Source organism: Ranitomeya imitator, chromosome 3, assembly GCF_032444005.1.
Source record: "Ranitomeya imitator isolate aRanImi1 chromosome 3, aRanImi1.pri, whole genome shotgun sequence".
NCBI classification, from domain to species: domain Eukaryota; kingdom Metazoa; phylum Chordata; class Amphibia; order Anura; family Dendrobatidae; genus Ranitomeya; species Ranitomeya imitator.
The window spans coordinates 183,009,859-183,023,140 of NC_091284.1; positions in this window are offsets into that span (position 1 = coordinate 183,009,859).

The window sequence follows — 13,282 nt, forward strand, 5'->3', positions numbered from 1 at the left end:
AAAAACAAGATCTCACATGACTCTGTGGGCCAAAATATGGATAAATTATAGCTCTCAAAATGTGGTGATGCAAAAACTATTTTTTGCAATAAAAAGCGTCTTTTAGTGTGTGACAGCTGCCAACCCTAAAAATCCGCCAAAAAAACGCTATAAAAGTAAATCAAACCCCCCTTCATCACCCCCTTAGTTAGGGAAAAATAATAAAATGTAAAAAAATTTATTTATTTCCATTTTCCCATTAGGGTTAGGGCTAGGGTTAGGGCTAGGGTTGGGGTTGGGGCTAGGGTTAGGGTTACCATTGGGATTAGGGTTAGGGGTGTGTTTGGATTAGGGTTTCAGTTAGAATTGGGGGGTTTACACTGATTCGGCACATCAGGGGCTCTCCAAACGCGACATGGCTTCCGATCTCAATTCCAGCCAATTCTGCTTTGAAAAACTAAAACACTGCTCCTTCCCTTCCGAGTTCTCCTGTGCGCCCAAACAGTAGTTCCCCCCAACATATGGGGTATCAGCGTTCTCAGGACAAGTTGAACAAAAACTTTTGGGGTCCAATTTGTCCTGTTACCCTTGGGAAAAAAAAAACCTGGGGGCTAAAATATCATTTTCGTGGAAAAAAATATATTTTTTATTTTCACGGCTCTGCGTTATAAACTGTAGTGAAACACTTGTTGGTTCAAGGCTCTCACAACACATCTAGATAAGTTCCTTGGGGGGTCTAGTTTCCAATATGGGGTCAATTGTGGGGGGTTTCTACTGTTTAGGTACATCAGGGGCTCTGCAAATGCAACATGACACCTGAAGACCAATCCATCTAAGTCTGCATTTCAAACGGCGCTCCTTCCCTTCCGAGCTCTGCCATGCACTCAAACGGTGGTTCCCCCCAACATATGGGGTATCAGCGTACTCAGGACAAATTGGACAATAACTTTTGTGGTCCAATTTCTCCTGTTACCCTTGGCGAAAAAAAAAATTGCGGGCTAAAACATCATTTTGTGGAAAGAAAAAATGATTTTTTAATTTTCACACCGCTACATTCTAAATTTTAGTGAAACAATTGGGGGTTAAAAGTGCTCACCACACATCTAGATAAGTTCCTTAGGGGGTCTTCTTTCCAAAATGGGGTCACTTGTGGGGGGTTTCCACTGTTAAGGCACGTCAGGGGCTCTCCAAATGCGACATGGGTTCCGATCTCAATTCCAGCCAATTTTGCATTGAAAAGTCAAATGGCGCTCCTTCCCTTCCGTGCTCTGCCATGCGCTCAAACAGTGTTTTATCCCCATATATGAAGTATCGGCGTACTCAGGACAAATTGCACAACAACTTTTGGGGTGCAATTTATCCTGTTACCCTTGGGAAAAAAAATTTGGGGCAAAAAGATAATTTTTTGTGAAAATTAATAAGACATTTTTTTTTTACGGCTCTACATTATAAACTTCTGTGAAGCATGTGGAGGTTCAAAGTGCTCACCACACATCTAGATTAGTTCCTTAGAGGGTCTACTTTCCAAAATGGTGTCACTTGTGGGGGTTTCCACTGTTTAGGCACGTCAGGGGCTCTCCAATCGTGACATGGGCTCCGATCTCAATTCCAGCAAATCTTGCATTGGAAAGTCAAATGGCGCTCCTTCCCTTCCGAGCTCTGCCATGTGCCCAAACAGTGGTTTACCCCCACATATGGGGTATCGGCGTACTCAGGACAAATTGTACAACGACTTTTGTGGTCCAATTTCTCCTGTTATCCTTGGTAAAATGAAACAAATTGGACCTGAAGTAAAAATTTTGTGAAAAAAAAGTTAAATGTTAAATTTTTTTTAAACATTCAAAAAATTCCTGTGAAGCACCTGAAGGGTTAATAAACTTTTTGAAAGTCACTTCAAGTGTGAGGTGGTCCGTAAAAAAAATGGTTTTGCAAATTTTGTTGCAAAAATGAGAAATCGCTGGTCAACTTTTAACCCTTATAACTCCCTAACAAAAAAAAATTATGTTTCCAAAATTGTGCTGATGTACAGCAGACATGTGGGAAATGTTGTTTATTAACTATATTGTGTGATATAACTCTCTAATTTAAGGGCATAAAAACTAAAAGTTTGAAAATTGCTAATATTTCATAATTTCCGACAAATTTATTTTTTTTTCACAAATAAATGCAAGTCATATCGAAGAAGTTTTACCACTTTTATGAAGTACAATATGTCACGAGAAAACAATGTCAGAATCACCAAGATCCGTTGAAGCGTTTCAGAGTTATGACCTCATAAAGTGACAGTGGTCAGAATTGTAAAAATTGGCCCTGTCACTTAGGTGAAAACAGGCTTTGGGGTGAAGGGGTTAAAGAAGCTGGAGCAGTTTTTTTCCAGGAAGAATGATCAAAATCCCAAAGACAAGATGAGGGAAGCTCATAGAGACTTATCCAAAGCGACTTACAGCTGTAATTGCCGCAAAAGAAGGCTCTACAAAGTACTGTCTTTAGGGCGTGAATAGTTATGCACACTGAAGTTTACTGTTTTTTTGTTTGTTGTTTTCAGCTGTAGGCATGTTCTTTGCATGAACTGATATAAACCCTCAAATAAAACAGTGAAATTCCATGTTGTAAGATAGCAAAACACAAACAAGCCAAGGGGGTGAATACTTTCTCAATGCCACCGTAAACATCCTCCAAGAGCAACTTCTCCCAACCATCCGGGATCAGTTTTGTGATGAACAATGTTTTTTTCAGTATGATGGAGCACCATGTCCTAAGTGATAACTAAATGGCTCAGTGGCTAAAATATAAAAAATTTGGGTCCATAGTTAGAAAACTCCCTAGATCTCATTTCCATTGAGAATCTGTGATCAGTCCTCAAAGAGCGGGAGGACAATAAAAAAACAAAATAGTGATAAACTTCAAACACAGATTAGACAAGAACAAGCTTTCATCATTGAGGATTTGGCCCAGAAACTGATATCCAACATGTCAGGGCAAATTGCAGAAATCATGAAGAGTAGGGTCACCATTGTAAATATCGAGTCTTTGAAGACAATTGATGCATTTGTCAATAAAAGGTTAAAAACATATGAAAAGCTTGTAATTGTACTACAAATGACCACATGTTGAGCTGAGTGCTTTTTGCCTCTCCATTACCAGAGTCACTTGCGAGCTGCGAGCGCCTACGCCAGGAGCTGAGGTCAGTTACTCTGTAACTTCCGCTTCAGAAGTAAAATAAATTGTGAATGAATTTATGATATGTTGGACGTCGTCTCCCAGTGTCTAAACATCTGTGAAAATAATTTTGAATTTGAAACATGTGAGCTCAGTTTATCTCATTTACAGCCGATAGGAACATTTCTTGGTGGAGCGCTGCTGTTCGAGTAGTCAATTTTTCCAGTCAGCTGTAGGGCGATAGTATTAGAAGTTGGACTGGTGTGTAATAGTTACCTCACTCTTTGATGTCTGCATCCTGAATACTTATCATTTACATTAGCTCAGAAATGCTTGCTGCCCCTATACCCCATAACAATTTAAAGCTGCACTCTCATTGCTCACTCTTGTTGAGTGGGTGGTTTGTGTCCATCAGCATTCTGCCACCTCTATAAGTGCTGGAACGCCCCAGTATACATTGTGCCTATTATTGTCCATTGGCTAGCCTGCCCTCAACTGAAAGCCCGATGGTTTACACTTGACAACAGGCAGCGGACAGCAAGTTAAACAGAAGGGAGACAGTGTAGTAAAGTGGGTTGCCAGCGCCCGGGGCAATGCAAATATTTTGCACCCCTTAACCCAAACACTATTAGCAGTCCCTGATTCTCTTCTACTTGTCCAGTATTGAATCGCTTATTACCCCAGCAGATATATTATATTTTAAGAAAATAATAAGCACTGGAGATGTGGGTCAAAATTTTGTGCTCTCCATAGAATTTGCCCCCTCACCTGGGCAAGTACTCCTATGGCACAACATCCCGTGCCACTGCAGCTACTGGTCAGCTCTTTGTAATAATTATTCTGTGATAAGACAACATACATTAAAAAATATTGATTTGCAGATTACATACCGTATATATCATATTAGGTATCGAATAAAAACAAAAGTTTCCAATCTTTAGCACTCCAAGTTTCTGTTAGTTCTAGAGGGTTAAATTGATTTTGGCTGTTGCTTCTGTATTGTAAATACATTAAATTCATGCGGATCCGTTTACAATAAATGTGGTTTTGGGCAAGAAAGTTGCATCTTTGGAATGACTTTATCATCATATTTTAGGTGAAGTCTGAACTGAAAATGAAAATATTATTCCAAAAAAGGTCTTTTTACTGGAAATACATTGATGCATCCAAATATGCTAATATCTCCCCTGGCCACCACCATTTTAAACTTGTGAGAAATAATCTCCTCCAACTCCTGAACCCATATAGATACAGCACCTACATAATTTCACTGGAAGCAACAGTAACAGACATAGAACAATATACATTGTAAAGATTCAAGATCCCCAAAGAAAATAAACCAGTTTGTTCAATATGTCACATTCTGATATGTTATAAACAACTCCCATATATATAACAGAGCATGTAACCATACAGCCTGCTCACACTATGAGCATGGTGTCAGGGTATCACAGCACAAGTTATGGCTGTAATGTAAGCGGAGTGCAATCCTGACAGACCCCACCTGCTTGTAGTGGGATCTATCAGCCTTTCACTATACCTATCGATAAAAATACAACTGACCAGACGGGAGAAAATGTTGCCGTTAACAGAACCTTGCCCAATATTAGTTATCAAAATAATTATTGTAATATGGCAGAAATTGAAAGATTTTAGTATCATTGATGATATAGTTAAACTGATACAGAATGTGCTCAGGGCAATAAGTATAGCACTATATCTAATTATATATATAATTATATATACAGTGGGGCAAAAAAGTATTTAGTCAGTCAGCAATAGTGCAAGTTCCACCACTTAAAAAGATGAGAGGCGTCTATAATTTACATCATAGGTAGACCTCAACTATGGGAGACAAACTGAGAAAAAAAATCCAGAAAATCACATTGTCTGTTTTTTTAACATTTTATTTGCATATTATGGTGGAAAATAAGTATTTGGTCAGACACAAAATTTCATCTCAATACTTTGTAATATATCCTTTGTTGGCAATGACAGAGGTGAAACGTTTTCTGTAAGTCTTCACAAGGTTGCCACACACTGTTGTTGGTATGTTGGCCCATTCCTCCATGCAGATCTCCTCTAGAGCAGTGATGTTTTTGGCTTTTCACTTGGCAACACGGACTTTCAACTCCCTCCAAAGGTTTTCTATATGGTTGAGATATGGAGACTGGCTAGGCCACTCCAGGACCTTGAAATGCTTCTTACGAAGCCACTCCTTCGTTGCCCTGGCGGTGTGCTTTGGATCATTGTCATGTTGAAAGACCCAGCCACGTTTCATCTTCAATGCCCTTGCTGATGGAAGGAGGTTTGCACTCAAAATCTCACGATACATGGCCCCATTCATTCTTTCATGTACCCGGATCAGTCGTCCTGGCCCCTTTGCAGAGAAACAGCCCCAAAGCATGATGTTTCCACCACCATGCTTTACAGTAGGTATGGTGTTTGACGGATGCAACTCAGTATTCTTTTTCCTCCAAACACGACAAGTTGTGTTTCTACCAAACAGTTCCAGTTTGGTTTCATCAGACCATAGGACATTCTCCCAAAACTCCTCTGGATCATCCAAATGCTCTCTAGCAAACTTCAGACGGGCCCGGACATGTACTGGCTTAAGCAGTGGGACACGTCTGGCACTGCAGGATCTGAGTCCATGGTGGCGTAGTGTGTTACTTATGGTAGGCCTTGTTACATTGGTCCCAGCTCTCTGCAGTTCATTCACTAGGTCGCCCCGCGTGGTTCTGGGATTTTTGCTCACCGTTCTTGTGATCATTCTGACCCCACGGGGTGGGATTTTGCGTGGAGCCCCAGATCGAGGGAGATTATCAGTGGTCTTGTATGTCTTCCATTTTCTAATTATTGCTCCCACTGTTGATTTCTTCACTCCAAGCTGGTTGGCTATTGCAGATTCAGTCTTCCCAGCCTGGTGCAGGGCTACAATTTTGTTTCTGGTGTCCTTTGACAGCTCTTTGGTCTTCACCATAGTGGAGTTTGGAGTCAGACTGTTTGAGGGTGTGCACAGGTGTCTTTTTATACTGATAACAAGTTTAAACAGGTGCCATTACTACAGGTAATGAGTGGAGGAAAGAGGAGACTCTTAAAGAAGAAGTTACAGGTCTGTGAGAGCCAGAAATCTTGATTGTTTGTTTCTGACCAAATACTTATTTTCCACCATAATATGCAAATAAAATGTTAAAAAAACAGACAATGTGATTTTCTGGATTTTTTTTTCTCAGTTTGTCTCCCATAGTTGAGGTCTACCTATGATGTAAATTACAGACGCCTCTCATCTTTTTAAGTGGTGGAACTTGCACTATTGCTGACTGACTAAATACTTTTTTGCCCCACTGTATATGTGTGTAATTTTGGTATTTATTTACTTATTTTCTTACTTTTTTTAAAAAGAAAAAATTTAAAATTTTAAAATTGAGTTATAAGTAGTGTTGAGCGATACCTTCCGATATCGGAAAGTATCGGTATCGGATAGGATCGGCCGATATTCAAAAAATATCGGATATCGCCGATACCGATACCCGATCCCAATGCAAGTCAATGGGACCAAAATATCGGAATTAAAATAAACCCTTTCTTGCCTTGTAGGTTCATTCTACATGAAGGAAAACAACTAAGAATAATGCCGGATGTATTTGGGGAGGTGGCGGAGACATTAAAGTCATAGAGGTTTATCCCAATCAAATAGAATAGCATGTTTTTTTTTTTTTTTTAAGACGTTCGGAGTGACAAAGATATTGACTATGTACATTTTTTTTTTTATTTTGTCAGATATTGATGTTTCACTATTCCACGCCCTTCCCCTTCTTTTTTTTCTTTTTTTTTTTCTTTTCCCACACTTTCATCTTCATCATCATCAGCATCTTTGACATCAACTTCTTCTTCACCTTATTCATCTTCTTCTTCATCCTTTACCTTTTGTTTTTTTTTTCTTATTACATTCTTCATATTCATTTTATTCAACTATTATTATTCTTCCTATTCTACATATTCTTTTTATTCCACTGTTATTATTCTTCCTATTCTACTTCTTCATCATATTCTCATTTGTGACAGGCATTCCCGTAGTTGTTATCTATAAAAGTTGGAAGATTACACCTTCCGTTCTGCCAGTCACAAAAGTTTCATTTGTCCGCGTTCAGTTTGGCCTGCAGCATCAGGCTTTATCCAGGGGCACCACGAGGAGGAACGGACTCACCCCCATACACTGCTTAGTCTTCTTCTGCATATAATTTAGATAATATCTTTTGCTCTGATATTAAGTCTTATGCTTAATGTTCTTCTGCTCTTTGTTATGCAGCCTCTTGTTCTTCTGCTTCTCGGTCTTCCATGTCGTCGTCTCCAGGGTCGTCGTCTCCAGTGTCGTCATCTCCGCCGTCGTCGTCTCCGCCGTCGTCGTCTCCGCCGTCGTCGTCGTCGTCATCGGGGTGGTCTTCCGGGTCGTCGTCGTCTTCATCGGGGTGGTCTTCCGGGTCGTCGACTTTAGGGTCTTCAACTTGGAAATGTAGCAGAAGGTACAAGAAGGCTGAGAAAATGCCAAGAACCAGCTGATGGAACTGGAACTCGGATGGCTACCCGAAGGTTCAAGAGCCTATGGAACTACCGAGGACCAGATGACGTTACTGGAACCCGGTTACTAAGCAGGAGGTACCCGTGCTAAAAAGCACTACCAAGGACCGCCTGACGTTGGCGGAACTCGGATACCCAGAAGGAGGCACCTAAGCCAAAGGCTCTGCCCGGAACCAGCTGACGGTACTGGAACCAGGATGGGGAGCAGAAGGTACAAGAGCAAAAGACACTGCCGAGAACCAGCTGACGGTACTGGAACCCGGATGGGTAGCCGAAGGTCCAAGAGCCAATGGAACTACCGAGGACCAGCTGACGTTACTGGAACCCGGTTACTAAGCAGGAGGTACCCGTGCCCGAAAGCACTACCAAGGACCACCTGACGTTGGTGGAACTTGGATACCCAGAAGGAGGCACCTAAGCCAAAGGCTCTGCCCGGAACCAGCTGACATTACTGGAACCAGGATGGGGAGCAGAAGGTACAAGAGCAAAAGACACTGCCGAGAACCAGCTGATGGTGCTGGAACCAGGTGGTGGACCTGAAGGCCCACAGGAGAGGAGAGAACAGCTAGGCCGCGAGGCAGCCGCAGTTACCGAACCCCAACAGTCCTACAGGGGGAGCTGGGCCTACTGGCACTACAGAACCAGCCTTGACTACCAGTTCACGCAGCCCACATAGGAAGCTCCTAAACTGGAGGCACCCTGGAGTTGGCTAACCCGACAGCACCACGACGGGGCAAGCATAGGCGTCTCAGTGAGCTTGACACAACCCGGAAACAGCTGACGGTGCTGAAACCAGGCTTGGCACGAGGGAGTACCTGTGTCAAAAACACTGCCGAGAACCAGCTGGCGTTGCTGGAACCCAGATGCGTTGCCCCAGTGTGCAAGAGCCAATGGCACGACCGAGGACCAGCTGGCGGTGCTGGAACCCGGTTACTAAGCTGTAGGTGCCCGCGCTTAAAAGCACTACCAAGGACCGCCTGACGTTGGCGGAACTCGGATACCCAGGAGGAGGCACCTAAGCCAAAGGCTCGGCCTGGAACCAGCTGACGGTGCTGGAACCAGGTGGTGGACCCGAAGGTCCACAGGAGAGGAGAGAACAGCTAGGCCGCGAGGCAGCCGCAGTTACCGAACCCCAACAGTCCTACAGGGGGAGCTGGGCCTACTGGCACTACAGAACCAGCCTTGACTACCAGTTCACGCAGCCCACATAGGAAGCTCCTAAACTGGAGGCACCCTGGAGTTGGCTAACCCGACAGCACCACGACGGGGCAAGCATAGGCGTCTCAGTGAGCTTGACACAACCCGGAAACAGCTGACGGTGCTGAAACCAGGCTTGGCACGAGGGAGTACCTGTGACAAGAACACTGCCGAGAACCAGCTGGCGGTGCTGGAACCCAGATGCGTTGCCCCAGTGTGCAAGAGCCAATGGCACCGAGGACCAGCTGGCGGTGCTGGAACCCGGTTACTAAGCTGTAGGTGCCCGCGCTTAAAAGCACTACCAAGGACCACCTGGCGTTGGCGGAACTCGGATACCCAGGAGGAGGCACCTAAGCCAAAGGCTCGGCCTGGAACCAGCTGACGGTGCTGGAACCAGGTGGTGGACCCGAAGGTCCACAGGAGAGGAGAGAACAGCTAGGCCGCGAGGCAGCCGCAGTTACCGAACCCCAACAGTCCTACAGGGGGAGCTGGGCCTACTGGCACTACAGAACCAGCCTTGACTACCAGTTCACGCAGCCCACATAGGAAGCTCCAAAACTGGAGGCACCCTGGAGTTGGCTAACCCGACCGCAACACGACGGGGCAAGCATAGGCGTCTCAGTGAGCTTGACACAACCCGGAAACAGCTGACGGTGCTGAAACCAGGCTTGGCACGAGGGAGTACCTGTGACAAGAACACTGCCGAGAACCAGCTGGCGGTGCTGGAACCCAGATGCGTTGCCCCAGTGTGCAAGAGCCAATGGCACCGAGGACCAGCTGGCGGTGCTGGAACCCGGTTACTAAGCTGTAGGTGCCCACGCTTAAAAGCACTACCAAGGACCGCCTGGCGTTGGCGGAACTCGGATACCCAGGAGGAGGCACCTAAGCCAAAGGCTCGGCCTGGAACCAGCTGACGGTGCTGGAACCAGGTGGTGGACCCGAAGGTCCACAGGAGAGGAGAGAACAGCTAAGCCGCGAGGCAGCCGCAGTTACCGAACCCCAACAGTCCTACAGGGGGAGCTGGGCCTACTGGCACTACAGAACCAGCCTTGACTACCAGTTCACGCAGCCCACATAGGAAGCTCCTAAACTGGAGGCACCCTGGAGTTGGCTAACCCGACAGCACCACGACGGGGCAAGCATAGGCGTCTCAGTGAGCTTGACACAACCCGGAAACAGCTGACGGTGCTGAAACCAGGCTTGGCACGAGGGAGTACCTGTGACAAGAACACTGCCGAGAACCAGCTGGCGGTGCTGGAACCCAGATGCGTTGCCCCAGTGTGCAAGAGCCAATGGCACCGAGGACCAGCTGGCGGTGCTGGAACCCGGTTACTAAGCTGTAGGTGCCCGCGCTTAAAAGCACTACCAAGGACCACCTGGCGTTGGCGGAACTCGGATACCCAGGAGGAGGCACCTAAGCCAAAGGCTCGGCCTGGAACCAGCTGACGGTGCTGGAACCAGGTGGTGGACCCGAAGGTCCACAGGAGAGGAGAGAACAGCTAGGCCGCGAGGCAGCCGCAGTTACCGAACCCCAACAGTCCTACAGGGGGAGCTGGGCCTACTGGCACTACAGAACCAGCCTTGACTACCAGTTCACGCAGCCCACATAGGAAGCTCCAAAACTGGAGGCACCCTGGAGTTGGCTAACCCGACCGCAACACGACGGGGCAAGCATAGGCGTCTCAGTGAGCTTGACACAACCCGGAAACAGCTGACGGTGCTGAAACCAGGCTTGGCACGAGGGAGTACCTGTGACAAGAACACTGCCGAGAACCAGCTGGCGGTGCTGGAACCCAGATGCGTTGCCCCAGTGTGCAAGAGCCAATGGCACCGAGGACCAGCTGGCGGTGCTGGAACCCGGTTACTAAGCTGTAGGTGCCCACGCTTAAAAGCACTACCAAGGACCGCCTGGCGTTGGCGGAACTCGGATACCCAGGAGGAGGCACCTAAGCCAAAGGCTCGGCCTGGAACCAGCTGACGGTGCTGGAACCAGGTGGTGGACCCGAAGGTCCACAGGAGAGGAGAGAACAGCTAGGCCGCGAGGCAGCCGCAGTTACCGAACCCCAACAGTCCTACAGGGGGAGCTGGGCCTACTGGCACTACAGAACCAGCCTTGACTACCAGTTCACGCAGCCCACATAGGAAGCTCCTAAACTGGAGGCTCCCTGGAGTTGGCTAACCCGACAGCACCACGACGGGGCAAGCATAGGCGTCTCAGTGAGCTTGACACAACCCGGAAACAGCTGACGGTGCTGAAACCAGGCTTGGCACGAGGGAGTACCTGTGACAAGAACACTGCCGAGAACCAGCTGGCGGTGCTGGAACCCAGATGCGTTGCCCCAGTGTGCAAGAGCCAATGGCACCGAGGACCAGCTGGCGGTGCTGGAACCCGGTTACTAAGCTGTAGGTGCCCGCGCTTAAAAGCACTACCAAGGACCGCCTGGCGTTGGCGGAACTCGGATACCCAGGAGGAGGCACCTAAGCCAAAGGCTCGGCCTGGAACCAGCTGACGGTGCTGGAACCAGGTGGTGGACCCGAAGGTCCACAGGAGAGGAGAGAACAGCTAGGCCGCGAGGCAGCCGCAGTTACCGAACCCCAACAGTCCTACAGGGGGAGCTGGGCCTACTGGCATTACAGAACCAGCCTTGACTACCAGTTCACGCAGCCCACATAGGAAGCTCCTAAACTGGAGGCACCCTGGAGTTGGCTAACCCGACAGCACCACGACGGGGCAAGCATAGGCGTCTCAGTGAGCTTGACACAACCCGGAAACAGCTGACGGTGCTGAAACCAGGCTTGGCACGAGGGAGTACCTGTGTCAAAAACACTGCCGAGAACCAGCTGGCGTTGCTGGAACCCAGATGCGTTGCCCCAGTGTGCAAGAGCCAATGGCACGACCGAGGACCAGCTGGCGGTGCTGGAACCCGGTTACTAAGCTGTAGGTGCCCGCGCTTAAAAGCACTACCAAGGACCGCCTGACGTTGGCGGAACTCGGATACCCAGGAGGAGGCACCTAAGCCAAAGGCTCGGCCTGGAACCAGCTGACGGTGCTGGAACCAGGTGGTGGACCCGAAGGTCCACAGGAGAGGAGAGGAGAGAACAGCTAGGCCGCGAGGCAGCTGCAGTTACCGAACCCCAACAGTCCTACAGGGGGAGCTGGGCCTACTGGCACTACAGAACGAGCCTTGACTACCAGTTCACGCAGCCCACATAGGAAGCTCCTAAACTGGAGGCACCCTGGAGTTGGCTAACCCGACCGCACCACGACGGGGCAAGCATAGGCGTCTCAGCGAGTTTGACACAACCCGGAAACAGCTGACGGTGCTGAAACCAGGTTTGGCACGAGGGAGTACCTGTGACAAAAACACTGCCGAGAACCAGCTGGCGGTGCTGGAACCCAGATGCGTTGCCCCAGTGTGCAAGAGCCAATGGCACGACCGAGGACCAGCTGGCGGTGCTGGAACCCGGTTACTAAGCTGTAGGTGCCCGCGCTTAAAAGCACTACCAAGGACTGCCTGACGTTGGCGGAACTCGGATACCCAGGAGGAGGCACCTAAGCCAAAGGCTCGGCCTGGAACCAGCTGACGGTGCTGGAACCAGGTGGTGGACCCCAAGGCCCACAGGAGAGGAGAGAACAGCTAGGCCGCGAGGCAGCCGCAGTTACCGAACCCCAACAGTCCTACAGGGGGAGCTGGGCCTACTGGCACTACAGAACCAGCCTTGACTACCAGTTCACGCAGCCCACATAGGAAGCTCCTAAACTGGAGGCACCCTGGAGTTGGCTAACCCGACCGCACCACGACGGGGCAAGCATAGGCGTCTCAGCGAGTTTGACACAACCCGGAAACAGCTGACGGTGCTGAAACCAGGTTTGGCACGAGGGAGTACCTGTGACAAAAACACTGCCGAGAACCAGCTGGCGGTGCTGGAACCCAGATGCGTTGCCCCAGTGTGCAAGAGCCAATGGCACGACCGAGGACCAGCTGGCGGTGCTGGAACCCGGTTACTAAGCTGTAGGTGCCCGCGCTTAAAAGCACTACCAAGGACCGCCTGACGTTGGCGGAACTCGGATACCCAGGAGGAGGCACCTAAGCCAAAGGCTCGGCCTGGAACCAGCTGACGGTGCTGGAACCAGGTGGTGGACCCCAAGGCCCACAGGAGAGGAGAGAACAGCTAGGCCGCGAGGCAGCCGCAGTTACCGAACCCCAACAGTCCTACAGGGGGAGCTGGGCCTACTGGCACTACAGAACCAGCCTTGACTACCAGTTCACGCAGCCCACATAGGAAGCTCCTAAACTGGAGGCACCCTGGAGTTGGCTAACCCGACCGCAACACGACGGGGCAAGCATAGGCGTCTCAGTGAGCT